The sequence below is a fragment of the Apodemus sylvaticus genome, chromosome X (assembly GCF_947179515.1).
Source record: "Apodemus sylvaticus chromosome X, mApoSyl1.1, whole genome shotgun sequence".
Lineage (NCBI taxonomy): Eukaryota > Metazoa > Chordata > Mammalia > Rodentia > Muridae > Apodemus > Apodemus sylvaticus.
Window position 1 is genome coordinate 123,640,936 of NC_067495.1, and position 18,413 is coordinate 123,659,348.

Here is an 18,413-nt window from a genome sequence, read left to right on the forward strand (position 1 = left end):
GTTTTTTCTTTTGAAGATTTGCCTTGGTAAATTTTTTCACAGATATAGGACAGTGACTAAGTCAAAAACAATGGAGTGATTTTCTTGCCTATGGACTAGCTTTTATAAAAAGAAAAAACATTTTTGAAAGTGTTCAGATATTATTTCCATAAATATTCTTTTTGACACATTTTTAGTTCACTTATTTTTCTGAAATTACTGTTTCATCTATACTGATATACTGGGTATCTTAAGCTCTACACATTCATCATCTTTATTGCAACAATTTCCTCCAAATGGACAATCTTATTTAGAATATCCCAAGTGTAGTGATTGTTTTTTACAGCTGCTCAAGTTTATTATTAAGATTCTGTCTTGCATTTTTATTTTAGCTATTATAATATCTCATTCCATTATCAGTATATTAATGTACTTTCACTGACTTTATTGAGATTATCTACTAAGAAATTAATAATTTGAATTTTAATTCTGAATGCATCACTATTTGAAGATAGGGCTTAATTAGTGGTAATTAAACAGACTGAATTATCACCATTTTCAAGAAAGTGGGTCCATTGTTATAGAAGTATATGTTTGATTAAAAATGAATTTGACATTTTTTTCAACCTACTTCCCTTTCTTCATCCTCCTTTCTTTGCCCTTCTGACTTCTGCTATGGAATAATGTAGCAAGGAGAATATAAGTAGATGAAAACTAATCAATTTTAGGCTTTCTTGCCTCCATAACTGAAGTAAAATTATATCTATAATTTTATACTGCTTTCAAATATCTTATTGAAATACACAGGATTAATATAACTTATTGTATTATAAACTCTAATTAATATTACATATATAGTAAGATTCCATATTCCTGATTATTTTTACATATGACATTTTATTTAAAGTTGAACATTTACATACAAAGATGCCAAATTTCAGTCCAGGCATTATTATGCTTTTGTTTGAGGTTTAGTGACTACCCAAAAACCATCACAATTACCCTGAGAAAGGCAATTCATGTTTTTTCTTTCTTTGTTTTTGTTTTTGTTTTTTTTTCTGTTTTTGTTTTTGTTTTTCTGGACATGTTTCTTGATATGCTTTAACATTTTATAACCATTGATGAAGATCTGATTAAATATTTTACCTTCAAAAATTTTTCATTGGACTCTAGTTAAAGTTACCTTTTCTTGATGTGAAAATTAATAAAAAAAAAAATAAAAGTTTCACCCTAGCTTCTTGCTAATTTTAACACCTATACATAGTGTGATGCATAGTGATATCTGAAACTGGCTCAAATAAAGTAGTTTCCAAAATCTGAGCTTTTAAAAGAGCTGCTAAAAGTGTGAACATTTTCTGTGAGGAGTATTTTTAAAAACTGTTTATCACTTTTGTTAGCAAGAAGAATGTTATGGATTTTTTTGTTTTTCTACAAATCTCAATTAGCTGCTGTTGTCTAGTCTACCATAGACCTTGAGAAAGAGAGATAGAAACAGAATAAATGCAACCAGAAATATTGTGTTATTCTAAATCAACTACTTTATTGCTGCTCACACCTCAAAGTTTATAAAGATTTGACACTTATTTTTAAAATCAACTTATTTGTGTTAACATTTATAGAAGGAAAAATTTTGGAGTTCAATTTTATTATTTCTCAACAAATATATGACATAAAATTCACATTATATTAAATGTTCTAAGCATAGATTGTTTAAAGTCTAAAGTATATGAGGCTATCCATATATGTGTGTGTGTGTGTGTGTGTGTGTGTGTGTGTGTGTGTGTGTGTTAATATAAAACAACATCATTTTAAAAGTTCCCAGTACCATTGTCTGGAGATGTGCTAGAGCCAATGTTCCATATTGTGGTGGTTTGAAAAGTAATACTCACACACAGACACATGTATCTAAATGCTTGGCCCATAGAGAGTAGCAATATTAGAAGATAGATCCATGAAGAAGTAGGTGTGGTCTTGTTGGAGGAAGTATGTTGCTATGTGTGAGTTTTGAGTTCTCCTGTGCTTATGCTACACCCAATGTGACACATAGTCTCCTTTTATTGTTTCTTAATCAAGATGTAGAACACTTGGCTTATCCAGTACCAGAAATACGTGAACCATGCAATGCTTCCCACCATGATGATAATGGAGTAGACCTCTAAAACTGCAGTCTATCCCCAATTAATGTTGTCTTTATAAGAGTTGGTGTGGTCATAGTATCCCTTCACAGCAATAAAACCCTAACTAAGACAGATATCAACAGATGACTGTCTTATGTGATTCTTAGAAAAGTCAGAGATGGTCATGAATAGAGACACATGAAAAGACAACTCTCTGTTCTGATATTCTTCTCTTTTTATTATTTAATTGAAAATAAAATTTATACAATGTATTATGATTGAATTTGTTCACTTACCACATCTCCTTTGTTCTGGACTTACCATGGACCCAACTCTATGACTTTTCTTTCTCTCTCTTTAATAAACAAACAAAACTCACACTTACATACAAAAATCCCCACAAATACATAAAATGTGAAAACCAAAGTATATAAGCAAAAGACAAATAAAGCAAAAAAAAAAAAAATCCAAAGAAGCTATTTGAAACAAAATTTCTTTTGAAATACCTTTGGATTCATTTTGGTTTTGGTTATATACTCCTGAGTATGTGTCATGCCCTTAATTGTGTAATGTATATTCAATGAAGCTCCATTGGAAGAAAGTCTTTTCTTTCCTTTGTAAACAATTGCAAATAGCTTCTTAGTCATGCTTTCAGACCAGTGTCCTTTCCTCTTCTCAGTGATAGGATCCACCTGGATTGATTCTGTAAAGACCCTGCACATGTTATCAAGGTTTTCATGCGTTCATAAGTCTCCTATATCTATACATCACTATTTCCTTGGAATTTTCCATCACCTCTGTATGCTAACATTTTTTTGTCCTCCTCTTCTTCATGGGGTTGAGATTTGAGATCTTTATCTCCTTTAAGACTTAATGTTACATAGTCTCTCACTCTTTGCACATTTTCCAATTTCTCTCACTTTGAATATCTTCTACTGTGGGTCTCTATATTTGTTCCTATGTACTACAAGCAGAAACTTTTCTGATGATGACTAAGGAATGTCATATTACCATAGCAGAATGTCATTAGATGTCATTTCTATTGCTTTTTGTAATTAGACAATACTTGTTGCTTTTCTCCTAGAATTATAGCCTATTTTGTCTCATGTTATTCACACCCTAGCAGTATCAGGCATGAGTATAATCTTATAGAGTGATCTTTAAATAGAGCCAGAGAATTGTTAGTCACTTCCACAACATTTATCCTATTACTACATCAGCCTATCATGAAGATAGGTCATAGATGTAGATAACATGATTTGCAGTTGTGTTGATAGTTACCTTTTTCCTCCATCAAGTTGTACAGTATGTTTCAGTACCATTAAACTCATCAGCAGGGGTGAAACCACTAATTAGACACTAGCTCTATTGCTACATATTAGAAATTGTGATGGTTTGAATACGAATTAACTTTATAAACTTGTATATTTAAATTTTGGTCATCAGTGAGGGGAACTATTTAATAAGAGTTAGATGATGAGACCTTGTTGGAGTAGGTGTGGCTTTGTTCCTGGACCTTTGTCACTTTGGTAGTCTTTACTGTTTCTTAGGCCCATGACAAGTCTTGTTCCTGTTGCTCTGCTCTGCCGATGCATCAGGATTTACCTTCCAGCTACTGATCCAGCACCAGTCAGTTTGCTATCATGGTATCCATCATGATGATAATGTACTAATCCATGAAATGTTAAACAAGTCCCCAATTAAATGCTTTCTCTTTAAGGAGTTGTCTTGATTATAGTGTTTCTTCACAAAAATACGGTGACTAAGACATTTGAAATTAAGTTACGTCTTAAGAACTAGGACCTTACCATCAGTTTTTGAAGAACAAGCAATATCATTGTCAACCACCTGAGATATTTGTGGGTTTCTACTAGCCTCCTTTTGTCAATGACTCAATTAAATGTAACCTATTCTTGACACTGCATATTGCAAATGTTGGTGTAAGATGTCTAGATGAGACAATGTTTCACCCATTACTTGATGAGTCCATTATATTCCATATATATATGTATATATATACATACATATATGAGCTTCTACAGTATCATGCTTCAATATTGCCTGTCAAATTAGTTGTTCCTCTCCATAGTCCTTCCTTTAACCCACGATTCCAGTTCTCTGTCCATTTAAATCTCACAATCCAGTTTCCCCTTTGTATCTTTATAACACTATATTTATTCCCCTTCCTTGAGATCCCTATAGTCCCTTACATTGTATTTAATCATTGTGGTTGTACAGACTATAGCATATATAGTAAAAGCTTATAAAGTAACATCCACATAAAAGGGAAAATATAAAATATGTGTCATTTTGTATCTGGGTTACCTCACTCAAAATAATCTTTATTATCATGAAATAAATTGCAAGATACTGTATAATATAAGTCATTATGTTCACAGGAATAACAAATCTCTATAGCATAAAACAAATATTGTCAGTAATGTAAGAATAAATAAGTAATTCAGCAATCAAATTTGGAGACAAGTGTATACCACTCTCTTTGTTGAATATAACTAGATCGAAAATCAGCAGTGATACCAGAGACTTAACTAATGTGAAAAAAAATAATTTAGCACATCCAAAGCCAAAGAAAGTACATATTTTTATCCAGAACAATATGAAATTCTTTAAAATTGTGCTCATAATCAATTATAAAATATTTCTATAAATTTAAAAGGATTGAACATAGAGTATATAGAGAGATAAGAACACTGGGAGTTAGTCAGGTGGAGATTTTCCTTGGAGCCTGAGTAAATCAGACTCATGAAACTGAAGAGAGGTGACTAGCCTGTGGTAGATAAAGAATAGTTGAAATAGGTTATATAAGTTACAACCCAGTTATGGAACAAGCCAAAGCTTATAGCCTAGGCATTTTGTAAAATAAGTATAAGCCTCTGAGTCATTATTAAGGAAGTGGGGCATGAGGCCTGAATTACACTTTGGCCTTGCTCTTTCTGAATATGAGCACTTTAAAAAAGCTTTCTGATAACTAAACTTTACTACCAACTTGGGCAACCCTTTCCTAGTACTCTCATTTTCCATGTATGATTTTACCTTCCTGACAGAGTTAATCAGAGACACTGGATTTCACAGTTAGGTATTGTCACTTATAATATGTTTGAACATTTTCTGCATGAATAAAAGTACTAATGAGATATTCAGAAAAGACATGGGAAGTAAAATTGCAGTCATGCTTTATTTTCTGGAATAACTTTTTTTACTATAGGTTAAATGAAAGTCAATCTATTAATATTTAATTCCTCATAGTATAAATAGGAAATTAAAAACAAGGAATACTAATTGAAGGGCAGCTATTAAAAGAAGAGTCACATATACACCTTCATGAATAACATTTGTGGGAATAAGAAGCTACTTAAACAATTTTGTGAAAGACAACCTAGCAATAAAAAAGTGCAGATATATTAAATTATTAATGAATACTTTTGAAGCATACAAAATACATTATGGTTCTATTCAGTGGGGAACTTTAAAAGATGCCAGAAGGTCAAATTTCTTATATAAATGTTCTTCAAGTAGTCTATAACTACATTATAAAAATTTCAACCACTTGACCCCAACTCATGTAGTTTTCTCAAGGATTTTCTTCCATCAATCAACCTCTTTATTCTCTCCCCTCAATTTTTCTTTCTTTGCAGAGATATTCTCTGTAGCTTATATTGACATGTTCACACCTTTCTGACATAAATGATACAATTAGATCTTAGGGAAGAAATATTGGCCGAATATATACCTTCCTCGTCAATTCTATTATTATTATAACAGTAGAAAATTCTTGTATTTTGAGGCAGAGTAATATGCTAATTACTATTATCTTTTACTATGTATAAAAAGGTCTTATTTTCTGGATATCCATACTATTCCTTTGTATTGCTTAAAAGTATATTCAGCACATACAGCCTGTCCTGATAAATTATTACATCTGATACCTAAAGTGTTGCATGCCATGAACTAGCAATTGAATTGAGCATATTACTGATGAGTACCAGAGAGACACTGATGCTGTTATTCACTTATGCGTTCTGAGTGTAAATAGTATTTGAACCATTACCTTTTCTATTATGATTCAATATCTGGACACAATGCAATGGAGTCATACCTAGATTTCTACTTAATATTTCTATTCTCCTGACAAATAGAAAAGAATTTCTCTTGAATCTTGCTGTATTCACCCAATGAGTATATTCTAAATTGTACATGATTTTAATTGAACAATGTGGTTGCTCTAGCAAGAGATCACTTCCAAAGACCATCTCTGTCTGTGATTGGACTGGAATGACACACCTTGCATCCCTCTGTCTGGACTACAGATATGCCCATAATATACACATCCATAACAATGGAAGGTAATGTTAGTTTGTAGAAGGAAGCAATCATGTTTGAAAGTGACTTCAAATTGAGGGGCAGACAATGTAATGAATCAGAGTAAAATTTGAGAATGAATCAGAAATAGGATATTCCCAACTCTCATGAGAACAGACAGGAAGAGACTACTTAAGAGAAGGGCAGAGTGAGTCAAGGTAGAATGCATTTCAGTGAATACAGTTCAGTTGAATTCGGGCAATGCAGTAGAATTCAGTTGAATTCAGTTGAGTGCAGTTCAGTAAAGTTCATGGAGTTCTGTTTAGTTCTGTTGAGTTCCATTAAGTTCTATGCAGATAAGTAATGGAATTCAGAGGTGGATTTTTCCATATAGAGCAATTTAGTCAGAAGCCAAGGGAAGGCAGTTTAAAATAGTCCGCTTTAAGAAGAGTTTTCAGCCAAAACAGCTGAGTTGAGCCAGCCAGCCCCAGTTCAGAAAGAACGAGAAAGGTTGAGCTTATTCAGCAGTATACCTCTGAAATGACAATTACATCTGGCAAATACGTATTACTTTTACACTATATTATTTTTATTGGTATTGGATATTCTATATTTGGCAACTATATGCTAATATTTGGCAAGTCAAATGCCTGGTTTTATCATATACTATATATGTGCCTGGGCCAAGTCAATAACACTTTTTTGGACTCTATTAAATCATGTAACATAAGAAAATACTACACATATTTTGTCTTGGTTGTGGTTTACATTCTATTGTCCATAATAAAAAATTAACACCAAAGTTTAAATGTAAGGTGTGACTAACATATATTAATCCCTCTGCAATAAATTAATAAATGATTCTAGTGTAAACATTATATATAATTCCCATATACTTTCTCAATTATTCTACAGTATCTTCCTGGAAAACTTGTATTACTATTTATGGCTTCATAGTATAATTTATAAACGAGTATAAGTTTTATAACTTATAAACATATATAACTTATAAACAGTATAACTTATAAACATAGTATAGCTTTTCCTGTTGTTGTATATGAAAAGCCTGCCCTGCATCTACAAATTCTACACACACTCTACTTCAAACTATTTTATTATATTAGAATTAAAATATGACTATGTATGAGTCTGAATCCATCAGTTCCTCCACATCAATCTTCTCCATAACTATGTGCATATTTATCTCAAACTTTAAAATGTGTCTATTGGGCTTGTGAGATGGCTCAGCTATTAAAAGGAACCAACTGCTCTTCTGGAGGTCATGAGTTCAAATCCCAGCAACCACGTGGTGGCTCAAAACCATCTGTAATGAGAAACAAATAAGGAACCTATAGGCTGAAGTGAATGGGGCTCAGAGTGAGCAGGAGCCTGAGCAAGTTGGACCTGGAGTGAGCAGGGGCCAGAGCAAGATAGAGAAAGGGAAGGGGGCGTGGGAAATGCTCCTATCATATTTCTTCATATAATTGAGAAACTCTGACCATCATCCACTAAAATGCAGCATGGATACTCTATAATTGAACCAGTTTTAGAAATAATAGCAACAATGGGCCTCTGTATCAGAATGCAGTTCCTCTTAGATTATCTTGTCCTGTATTATTGGTATTACTTGCAAAGACAGTCAAAAGAAAATGTATAATGTATTTTTAGTGTTTACATATTTAGGACTGGTCATTAGATTTTAGGGAAAATTATCTACACTAAGTGAATATTACACTCATTTGTAGAGCCACTATCAATATTCAGTTTATATACAAATAACCCCAAATTAAAATTTGTTGGAAAACTGTATTTTGGATAGTGTAGCATGCAAATCAGATATAAATACAATAAAAATGAGGAGTCAGTTTTGTCCAGGAAGAAAGTCAGTGAGTAAATGCAAGGAGGACAATTACATTTATGTGTCTATAGTTTGCATACAACTTTTCTGATAATAAAATTAGAACCAGAGTAAGAGTATTTTTAAACCATACTGTTATATCTGTATACCCTCTTTGAGTGCTATATATTTCCAATAGAAAACATTGTTGAAAGTTTGTAATTGTTTATGACAGCAAGAAATAATTAAATGATAGTTGGGGTTTAGACGTGAGAAAATATAGCTCAATTCATTCAAAAGTGAAATAAAAGTACAGAAGCTCTTTTGTTCTGTTAAATCTTGCAAGAGAACACATAAAAACAAAGCTATGATTGGAATCATCTCAATTGCTGCTTTACCAGACAATTTTTCCCCACAGACTATTTACCTATTAAATCCACATCTGTGTATCAGAAATAAACAAAGGGCACAATCTATAAGGAATAGAGAGATAGAGAATCTATAACCATTTGCCTGAAAATACTCATTCTGTCTGAATTTGATTTTAGAAACATGACACTATAGTGGTTTCAAGGTGAGTTCCTGAAACATTTTGCAATTTTGTAACACCATTGAAGTGCTCAATGTCCTTTCTGACTACATTCATATATATTATTGAATAGCTTCCTAAGAAACTACAGTGATCTGTGTTTTCTGCATATGTCAAGTGACTTCCATATATGATACAGGATGATTTGCCACAACCCAAATAATATAGATATGCACATATAATCTATAAAGATATTTACAGTCCTTAATTCAACCACAGTGGGGGGGTGGTCAGCAGCTTCTCTTCATTGGTTGGGTGCAAATATCTGCATCTGACACTTTCAGCTGCTTGTTGGGTCTTTCGGGGGGCAGGAATGCTAGGTCCCTTTTTGTGAGTGCTCCATAGCCTCAGTAAGTGTCAGGCCTTGGCCCTCCCCTTGAGCTGGATCCCACTTTGGGCCTGTCACTGGTCCTTCTTTTCTTCAGGCTCCTCTCCATTTCCATCCTTGTAATTCTTTCAGACAGGAACAATTATGGGTTAGAGTTGTGACTGTGGGATGGCCCCCCTCCCTTATTTGATGCTCTGTCTTCCTGCTCTCTCTCTACTGTCAGTCATTTCATCTATAGTTCCTCCCTTTGAGTCATGAAAGTCTCTCACCTCCCAGGACTCTGGTACATTCTGAAGGGTACTATAGGAGGACCAGCAGTCTCAATTAACCTGGAATCTCAAGGTCTTTCAGACACTGGATTACCAACCAGGCAACATACACTAGCTGATAAGGGGCCCTCAACATATATACAGCAGAGGACTTGGTTCAGTCAGAGAAAATGCACCTAACCCTCAAGAAACTGGAGACCCCAGGGAGTTTAGAGGTCTGTTGGAGTCGGGGGTGGGGGACATCCTCATGGAGACAATGGTTGGGGAGGAGGTTTTGGATGTAGAACCATCAAAGGGTGGAACAGGAGGAGAGTAAAATCTAGAGTCTAAAAAAAATAATAATAATTTGAAAAAAATTGTAAAAAATACACTTATAGAATTTGCCAGAAAAAAAAGAGAGATTTACAGCCTTTTATCTCAAGAGAGCCAACTAGCCCTTCAATTGAACCAGATAGCTTCCTTTTGTTTAAATTTTTGGATAATTTCTCTTCACGCATTTCATGAAGCTCTCTTGGCTCTTAGAGTGCTTGATGTGCTTAATGCAATTAATATGTATTAATTCTCCTGGAAAGAATCATGCCTTTACCTTTCTGCTTTGCAAAAATTTCAACCTTATGATGGGTAATAGCAAAGTCTCTTCCAGTTTTGTCATGTTAGTGTAAACTCTCTGGTAGATTTACAAATTGAACATTAAAGAACACCATTTTAATAACTTGACTATGATATTCCCATAGTCTCAGATATTCAAATATTTGTTTTCAGTTGATGATATTTGGGAAGGTTTAGGAGGCATGTAGCATTGATGTCATATCTAATTTATTATCTCTGTTCTGTGTTTCTGTACAAGATAGGAACTCTCAGCTTTCTGTTCTGGCTGACACAGCTTTCTACATTCAGCATGGACTCACTTTGAGGCAAAATAATTTATTCTATATGATGTGTTGATCAAGGTGTTTTTTTAACAGCATAAAAACGTAACTAATAGTTCCATTTTATAAAGATCTTTCCCATTTCCCTTTGGTCTCAGCATCATGAAATTTTAATGAAGATAGAAGTGCTAAATCAAACTATAGGTATTTAACCTACTATTTTAATATGATAACCATGAATTTAATTGGTCATAATCCATATAGATTTAAACTAAATCCCATTGAAATACATTCTAACTAATGAGCTGCTTGTATTCCTTACTTGATATTTTCTCATCTTCAATAGCATATAGATATTGTTCATTCAACCTCATAAGTTCTCTTGAATCCCAAGTATACAGAAAGTTTTGTCTTTAATAAAGTTTATTGACTCTACATATTATAGTCTGTCACGGACATACATCAAAAGGGCTAAGATAATTAAGTATAATATAGGTAAGTATATCTATTGTGCTATGCTTAGAATAAAATTTCTTATACCTTATAAAATATGTAAATATTCAAGGCAAAAAAGAAATATGGAGAAATATTATCATATATTGGTAATTTTGAGATACAGAACAGCCTTTGAGTTACAATAATAAACAGAAATCATGAAAAAGGAAGTTATTAACTTGACTACATTAAAAGAATACACAGTGTTTTCTTAAATAGAAGAGAATAAATAAAAGGTTTCTCATAAAGTTAACAGAAATCATTCTAACAAAAGTAAGCAAAGCATGTGAAGGAACATTTTATGAAAATGCAATTATTTCAGTAAGAATAAAAGTACAAGGAAGTATAATTCCATAAATATGAGTTAAATAATAGATATTGAAAAGACACAGTGAAGTGAATACAGAAGACAAATTAATTCACTCATATTCTGTCAATAGGCATGTTAATTAGTAAAATAGTTCTGGAACTCAGTGTAATTTGTATTTCAAACAAACTTATTATTCTTCAGTCTCTGTTATTAAATGCCAGCCTGTGAAGAATAAGGAAACATGTATGCAGAAGGCTGTTCCATATTACATTCTAATAAAGAATACATATCAGAAATAAAATCCCTATGATGCATGCCAGTAAAGGAAATCATTATATATGCATAGAACATTCAAATTGCAGATAGGTAAAATTCACTCTAAAATATTTGTAGATGTTCGTAAAATCAGTATAGCTGTGAGCTCATAGTTTTAAGCACACATGAGTGCTTCCATGTGTTATTCCAAGTTTGTTGTATCTAAAACTTCAGCTGATCATCATTGCATTTCTATAATTTTTTTTGCCTAAAAATATTTGCAGAGTTCTCAATATCAAAATTATTGCATTAGCACAATGACAAGCTAAAATATAAATGTATTGTATATTAAAATTCAAATATGTATAACCAAATAGCCCTCAGATCAAATAGATCTCCCTTTCCTATTTCTGACACTGATTTTTCATACTTTATCCTCAGGCCTGTAATTCTTCCCAAGTTTTGACAAATAGTCTAATGTTATGCAATTATATGGAAGTGTGATCTAAATGACTCCTGAAAACTTTTTAAACAAATTGCTTTAAAATATCTCTACAAAAATATAATTCATTGTCAAAATTTTAGAAAGGCAACAAAATATACTGACTAAAAGAAAACTAATAGTCAAACTCACAATAGAATGTAGCTAGCTTAAATTGATAATTATTACCTTCTTAAATTATGATTAGATTCATATAATTATATAGCATTATTCTATTTTTCAAAGCTTAATATGAAGTACTGCCAGATGTATGAGCATGAGGTGAGAAAAGTGACTGAAATGAGCATGAGACATCTCTAAGGTGATGGAAACACTGTGAAATTGTACTTGATGAGGCAATACTTTCACAAATCAAGAAACAGAACGTGTATTTTTGAAACAGATTATGAAAAAGGTTTGTAAAATATGAACATTGCAAAGTTACAAATTAGTATAGCAATTATATATTAAACAAAAGCTGTATTTTAAAAACAATAGCAGCAATAATATACGTATAGAATTTGTAAGAACAGTTTTAAATAAAAATATTAAGCAGTTATATTACATAGGATTTGCCAAAATTTTAGTGAGAAATAGAGAAAATGTGCAAATAAAATGGAAATATAATATAGGCAGGAATCTTGTACATGTACAAATATTCTTCAGAATTACAGACTTACAGTGTAGCCAAGCAGGTTATGGTACCTGTTGTCCTGGGTTTGCTATTTGAATCTCAAGGTAGAGAGAAGTGATTTTAATAAGTTTTCCTCTGATGTCTATATGCATGCACACATACACATAGTCATACTAATAAACATTCATTAAATGCATACAAACATATACATACACAAATGCAATAAAAATTTATAATAAGACATTTAATGAAATCACACCAAAAAATCTTTTCAATCATATTTTTTCTTAAAATTTACTGAGATATATAAACAAGTAAACACAATTAAATTTCATTTAATAAAATATAGAACAATCATTAAGATAAAATAAAAATATAGAAGAGTATCAGCATGGTATATATTGCTATATTTCACTATTTGAAAACTAATATATTTTCAATATCCTGCCATAGATAAAAATCAATTAATACATTTAATGGAGAATTCTTATGATTAATAGTGATTTCAAAGGAATAATGGTAACAAACATCATGCCAGAAAGTAAAATGGGAAAAGGCTCATAAATAATGTTAATTGGCAGGGAAAATAAAAATGTAAGTTTCAGAGTAAAAGATTATTATGACTTTAATCTTCAATTTTGCTCACAAGTTCCTAAATTGAAGGCATGGTCCCTGACTTGTGGTCCTGTTTGGGAAGCTCTGGAGTCAGCAGGCAGTGAGCTGTGACTGCTGGAAGGAGGTTAGTAAAGTTAAGCTCTAGATGGTGCTTTCTCTGCTTTCTGGTGCTCCACAGTATAAGGAACAAAAGCTACAACTACCTACAGCCATGAAATCCACCACTCCTTCATTGCTCTGATTAACTACAACTCTCTGAAACTTTAAGCCCAATTAGCTCTTTTTTAAAGTAGTTTTCATTAGTCATTTGAGACCACCTATCTATCCATCTCAAAGTTTTTAACCCAGAAATGTTCCTTTCCAAAGGAAAGACAGGGGAAAAAATGAAGCAGAGACTGCAGGAAGGGCCATCACAGACCACACCTCCTAACAATCCATCCTGTCTTTAAATACCAAAATCCAATAATGATGTTGCCAAGAGGCTCTTGCTGAGTGGAGCCTGGAGTTGCCATTCCTTGGTAGGTTCTGCCAGCAACTAACCAATGTAGATGTGGAGGCTTAGAACCAACTATCAGACTGAGCTCTAGGGAACCAGGTGGGGGAGATGATGAAGGACTGGAGTAGCAGAGGGGCATTGCAACCCCATATTAAAAAAAAAAAAAAAAACAATCTAGGCTGGTCATACCACCCAGTGCTCCCATAGACTAGACTACCAACCAAAGAATGTACAGGGAGGGATAAATGACTCTAGATACATATGTAACAGAGGATGGATTTATCTAGCATTATTAAGAAGGAAATCCCTTGATCCTGTGGAGGATTGATGCCCCAGCATAAGGGGATGCTGGAGTGGTAGGAAGGGAGGGTGTGGGTGAGTGGAGCAGCATTCTCCTAGAGGAAAAGAGGGAAGGGAGAGGGTAGATATGGGAAGCTGGGTTTGTGGAGGGGTAACTGGGAAGTGTGATATCATTTGAGATGTAAACAAATGGCAGCTGCAGCAGCTTGTCCAGCAGAGAGGGCCACCACCAGCTGAACAAAGGCAACAGGGACTAGGCAGGTCCTGCGACCACTACCACTGGCCACGGCCTGCCAGCCTGGCGGCAGAGTTACAGCACTTTTCACTGCACTGAAGCCACATTAGACCTCCGCCTCCTGCTAGCCAGTTATGAGAGGCTCTCCACCATCTTGGTTCCCGGACACCAGAGCAATCTGACAATGCCAGGTACACAGTCATAGTCTGAGGCTAACACCGCTTGGGTCTAAACCTGTCAGGCTCTGGCCTATACCCAGGTCCTGGGCAGCTCGGTGGGCCATCTGTGTGCAAACCCGGCTAGGAGGTCATTTGCCCTGCAGTCTGGCCACCACGTATAGGGGCGCATGCTGCCATGTTGGCTACCAGATGCCAGAGACAAAGCCAGCTAGCAGACATAGCCTGAGGCTAACATCACTTGGGTCTAAGCCTGGCAGGCTTGTGCCAGCACCCAGGCCCTGGGCAGCTTGGTCGGCCATCTGTGTGCCAACCCAGCCAGGAGTCTGTCTGTGCTCTGCAGACTGCCCAGCACTTGTAGGAGCACACAAGCAGCGATCTGGGCTACCGGACACCAGAGAGATATAACAGACAAAGCCAGCTAGGAGACATAGCCTGAGACAAACATTGCTCAGGCCTAAGCCTGTCAGAGTTATACCTAGTCTCAGGGCCTTAGCAGCTAGGCCAGCCTTGTGTGCAACAACCTGGTTGGGCGATCTGTTGCCCTGCAAAGGGATCAGCACTTGGAAAAGGCCCCACAGCATGCACCATCATCACTCCCTGAAGGAGCAAACGGGCAACAGCAGGTTCACAGAGACAACTCGGGGCAGGGCACACTAGGACTCCAAGGGCACCCAAGAGGAGGCAGCACATCAGCAAGCTGTGCCAGGGGAAACCCAGTCATCCAGTGTTGCAGAAATAGCCTTACAGGAGGTTCAAACACCAGCCAGTGACAACAAGACCACCTAACACCAGAGATAACAAGATGGCAAAAGGCAAATGTAGGAAAGTTACTAACAGAAATCTAGGCAATATGGCAGTGTCTGCACCCAATTGTCCAACAACAGCAAGTCCTGGATACCCCAATACACCAGAATAACAAGATTTGAATTTAAAATCACTGGTCATGCTGCTGCTAGAGGAACACAAAAAGGGCATAAATAAATCTCTTCAAGAATTAAAGGCAAACATAAATGAGTTACGAGCCCTTACAATGGAAACACAAAAATCACTTAAAGAAATTCAAGAGAATAAGGGTCAAGAGATAGAAGCCAACAAAGAAGAAATGCAAAAAAAAAAAAAAAAAAAAAAAAAAAAAAGAAATGGAGGAGAAATTGAATCAACAGGCAGAAGTCATGAAAGAGGAAACACAAAATTCTCTTAAAGAATTAAAGGAAAACACAAACTAACAAATGAAGAAACTGAGCTTTTGGATCTAAAAACAAGTAGAAACAACTAAGAAAACTCAAAGGGAGACAACTTTGGAGATAGAAAATCTTGGGAAGAAATCAGGGGCCACAGACGCAAATATCAACAACAGAATACAAGAGATGGAAGAAAGAATCTCAGATGCTGAAGATACCATAGAAACCATTGACTCAACAGTCAAAGAAAATGCAAAATACAAAAAGCTTGTAACCCAGAACATCCAGGAAATCCAGGACACAATGGGAAGACCAAACCTAAGGATTATAGGTTCAGATGAGAGTGAAGATTTACAAATGAAACGGCCAGCAAATATCTTCAACAAAATTATGGAAGAAAACTTCCCTAACCTAAAGAGAGAGATGCCCATGAATATACAACAAGCCTACAGAACACCAAACAGACTCGACCAGAGCAGAAATACCTCTGGTCACATAATAATCAAAACCCCAAATGTACTAAAAAAGAAAGAATATTAAAGGCAGTAAGAGAAAAAAGCCAAGTAACAAATGGAATTATTAATAAAACAATAAAACAATAAATAAATAAATAAATAAATAAATAAGTAAATAAATAAATAAGTAAATAAATAAGGTAACCACTTGGCAATATAACATTTCATTAAAAGTATAATAAATCAGTCAATCAAAATATAAAATTTAATTACACATTAATATCTTTGTGGAAGACTGATTGTGTTGTTGTTCTTTGATGTTTAGAAGTATTATGTACAAAACAGAAGTTATTAGACATGTTAGACAAAGGTGTTCCGCTAAGGTATAGTTACAAGCCTCTTTTTACAGTTTAATTTGTAAATGCCTAAAGTTGCTTTTGTCTCCATTGAACATGTTATTTCTCTGTTTTAGCTTCCTCAGTATCCCTAATTACAAAAGGATGAGGCTGTGCTTGCCTTGGCAGCACATATACTAAAATTGGAACTGTACAGAGAAGATTAGCATGGCCCCTGTGCAAGGATGACACACAAATTCATGAAGTGTTCCATATTTTTTTTGGTCACTTGATCTTTGACAAAGGAGCTACAACCATCCAGTGGAAAAAAGATAGCCTTTTCAACAAATGATGCTCTTTCCACTGGAGGTCAGCATGTAGAAGAATGCAAATCGATCCATTCTTATCTCCTTATGCTAAGCTCAACTCCAAGTAGATCAAGGACCTCTACTTAAAACCAGACACATTGAAAATAATAGAAAAGAAACTGGGGAAGGACCTTGAACACATGGGCACAGGGGAAAATATCCTGAATAGATCACCAATAGCTTATGCTCTAAGATCAAGAATTGACAAATGGGACCTCATAAAATCACAAAGTTTCTGTAAGGCAAAGGACACTGTCAAAAAGACAAAAGAGCAACCAACAAATTGGGAAAAGATCTTTACCAACCATATATCTGACAGAGGGCTAATAACCAAGATATACAAATAACTCAAGAAGGTAGACTCCAGAGAACCAAATAACCCTATTAAAAATGGGGAACAGAGCTAAACAAAGAATTTTCACCTGTGGAATATCGAATGGCTGAGAAGAACCTAAAGAAATGTTCAACATCCTTAGTCATCAGGGAAATGCAAATCAAAACAACCCTGAGATTTCACCTCACACCAGTTAGAATGGCTAAGATCAAAAACTCAGGAGAAAACAGGTGCTGGCGAGGATGAAATGAAAGAGCAACACTCCTTCACTGCTGGTGGGGTTGCAAATTATTACAACTACTCTGGAAATCAGTCTGGCGGTTCCTCAGAAAACTGGGCATAATACTACAGGAGGACCCCGGTATACCACTCCTGGGCATATACCCAGAAGATTCCCCAGCATGTAATAAGGACACATGATCCACTGTGTTCATAGCAGCCCTATATATAAGAGACAGAACCTGGAGAGGACCCAAATATCCCTCAGCAGAGGAATGGATACAGAAAATGTGGTATATTTACACTATGGAATACTACTCAGTTATTAAAAACAATACATTCATAAAATTCTTAGGCAAGTGGGTGGAACTGGAGAATGTCACCTTGAGTGAAGTGACCCAATCAAAAAGAACACACATCATATGCACTCACTGATAAGTGGATATTAGGCCATAAGCTCGGAATACCTAAGAAACAATTCACATATCAAATGATGTCCAAGAAGAAGGAAGGAGAGGCCCCTGGTCCTGGAAAGGCTCAGTGCAGCAGTGTAGGGGAATACCAGGACAGGGAAACAGGAAGGGGTGGATTGGGGAACAGAGGGAGGGAAGAGTTCTTATGAGACTTTTAGGGAGGGGGGATCTAGGAAAGGGGAAATCATTTGCAATGCAAATAAATAATATATCAAATTAAAAAAAGAAAAAACCAAAAGTATTAGGCTGTGAATAGCTTTTAGAAATTAATTTTCAACATGTCATAGTTTATGTTATCTAGAGTGGGGAGAATTGGAGAATAAATTGGTTAATTTCTGAAAGAAATTTGCAACTATCTAAGCTTAAGAAGATTATTCAATACATATTAAATAACTAAAATGCTTTCAGAGGTTTCTAACATCAAACCATATGATAATTTCATATGTTTGTACATTCATGGTGGTATATTAAGCAAACTTATCAAAAGAAACACCTATTAATAAGTAATACTCATTTCAACATCAATAGAATCACCTGTTCATGACCTATGAAAAAACAATTTTAGGGACAGTAGTATAGCATAGTTGGGGGTATTGATCACTATTAAGTCTAAGGACCTGAGTATGATCCACAGAAACCTCATGGGGTAGGAGAGATCATACTCTCACATGTTGTCCTCAGAGCTATGTATGTGTACACATACACTCCAAATAAATGTATCTTTTTAAATGAAATGTTAA

General features: G+C 34.8%; 1 non-coding gene across 1 annotated transcript; it reads left to right on the plus strand.

The window, feature by feature from the left end:
• The first annotated feature begins 16,452 nt into the window (after positions 1–16,452).
• On the plus strand, positions 16,453–16,559 carry LOC127675828 (U6 spliceosomal RNA). Its single transcript, XR_007975519.1, has one exon. It is a non-coding gene; the product is annotated as a U6 spliceosomal RNA (small nuclear RNA).
• Positions 16,560–18,413: the final 1,854 nt, after the last annotated feature.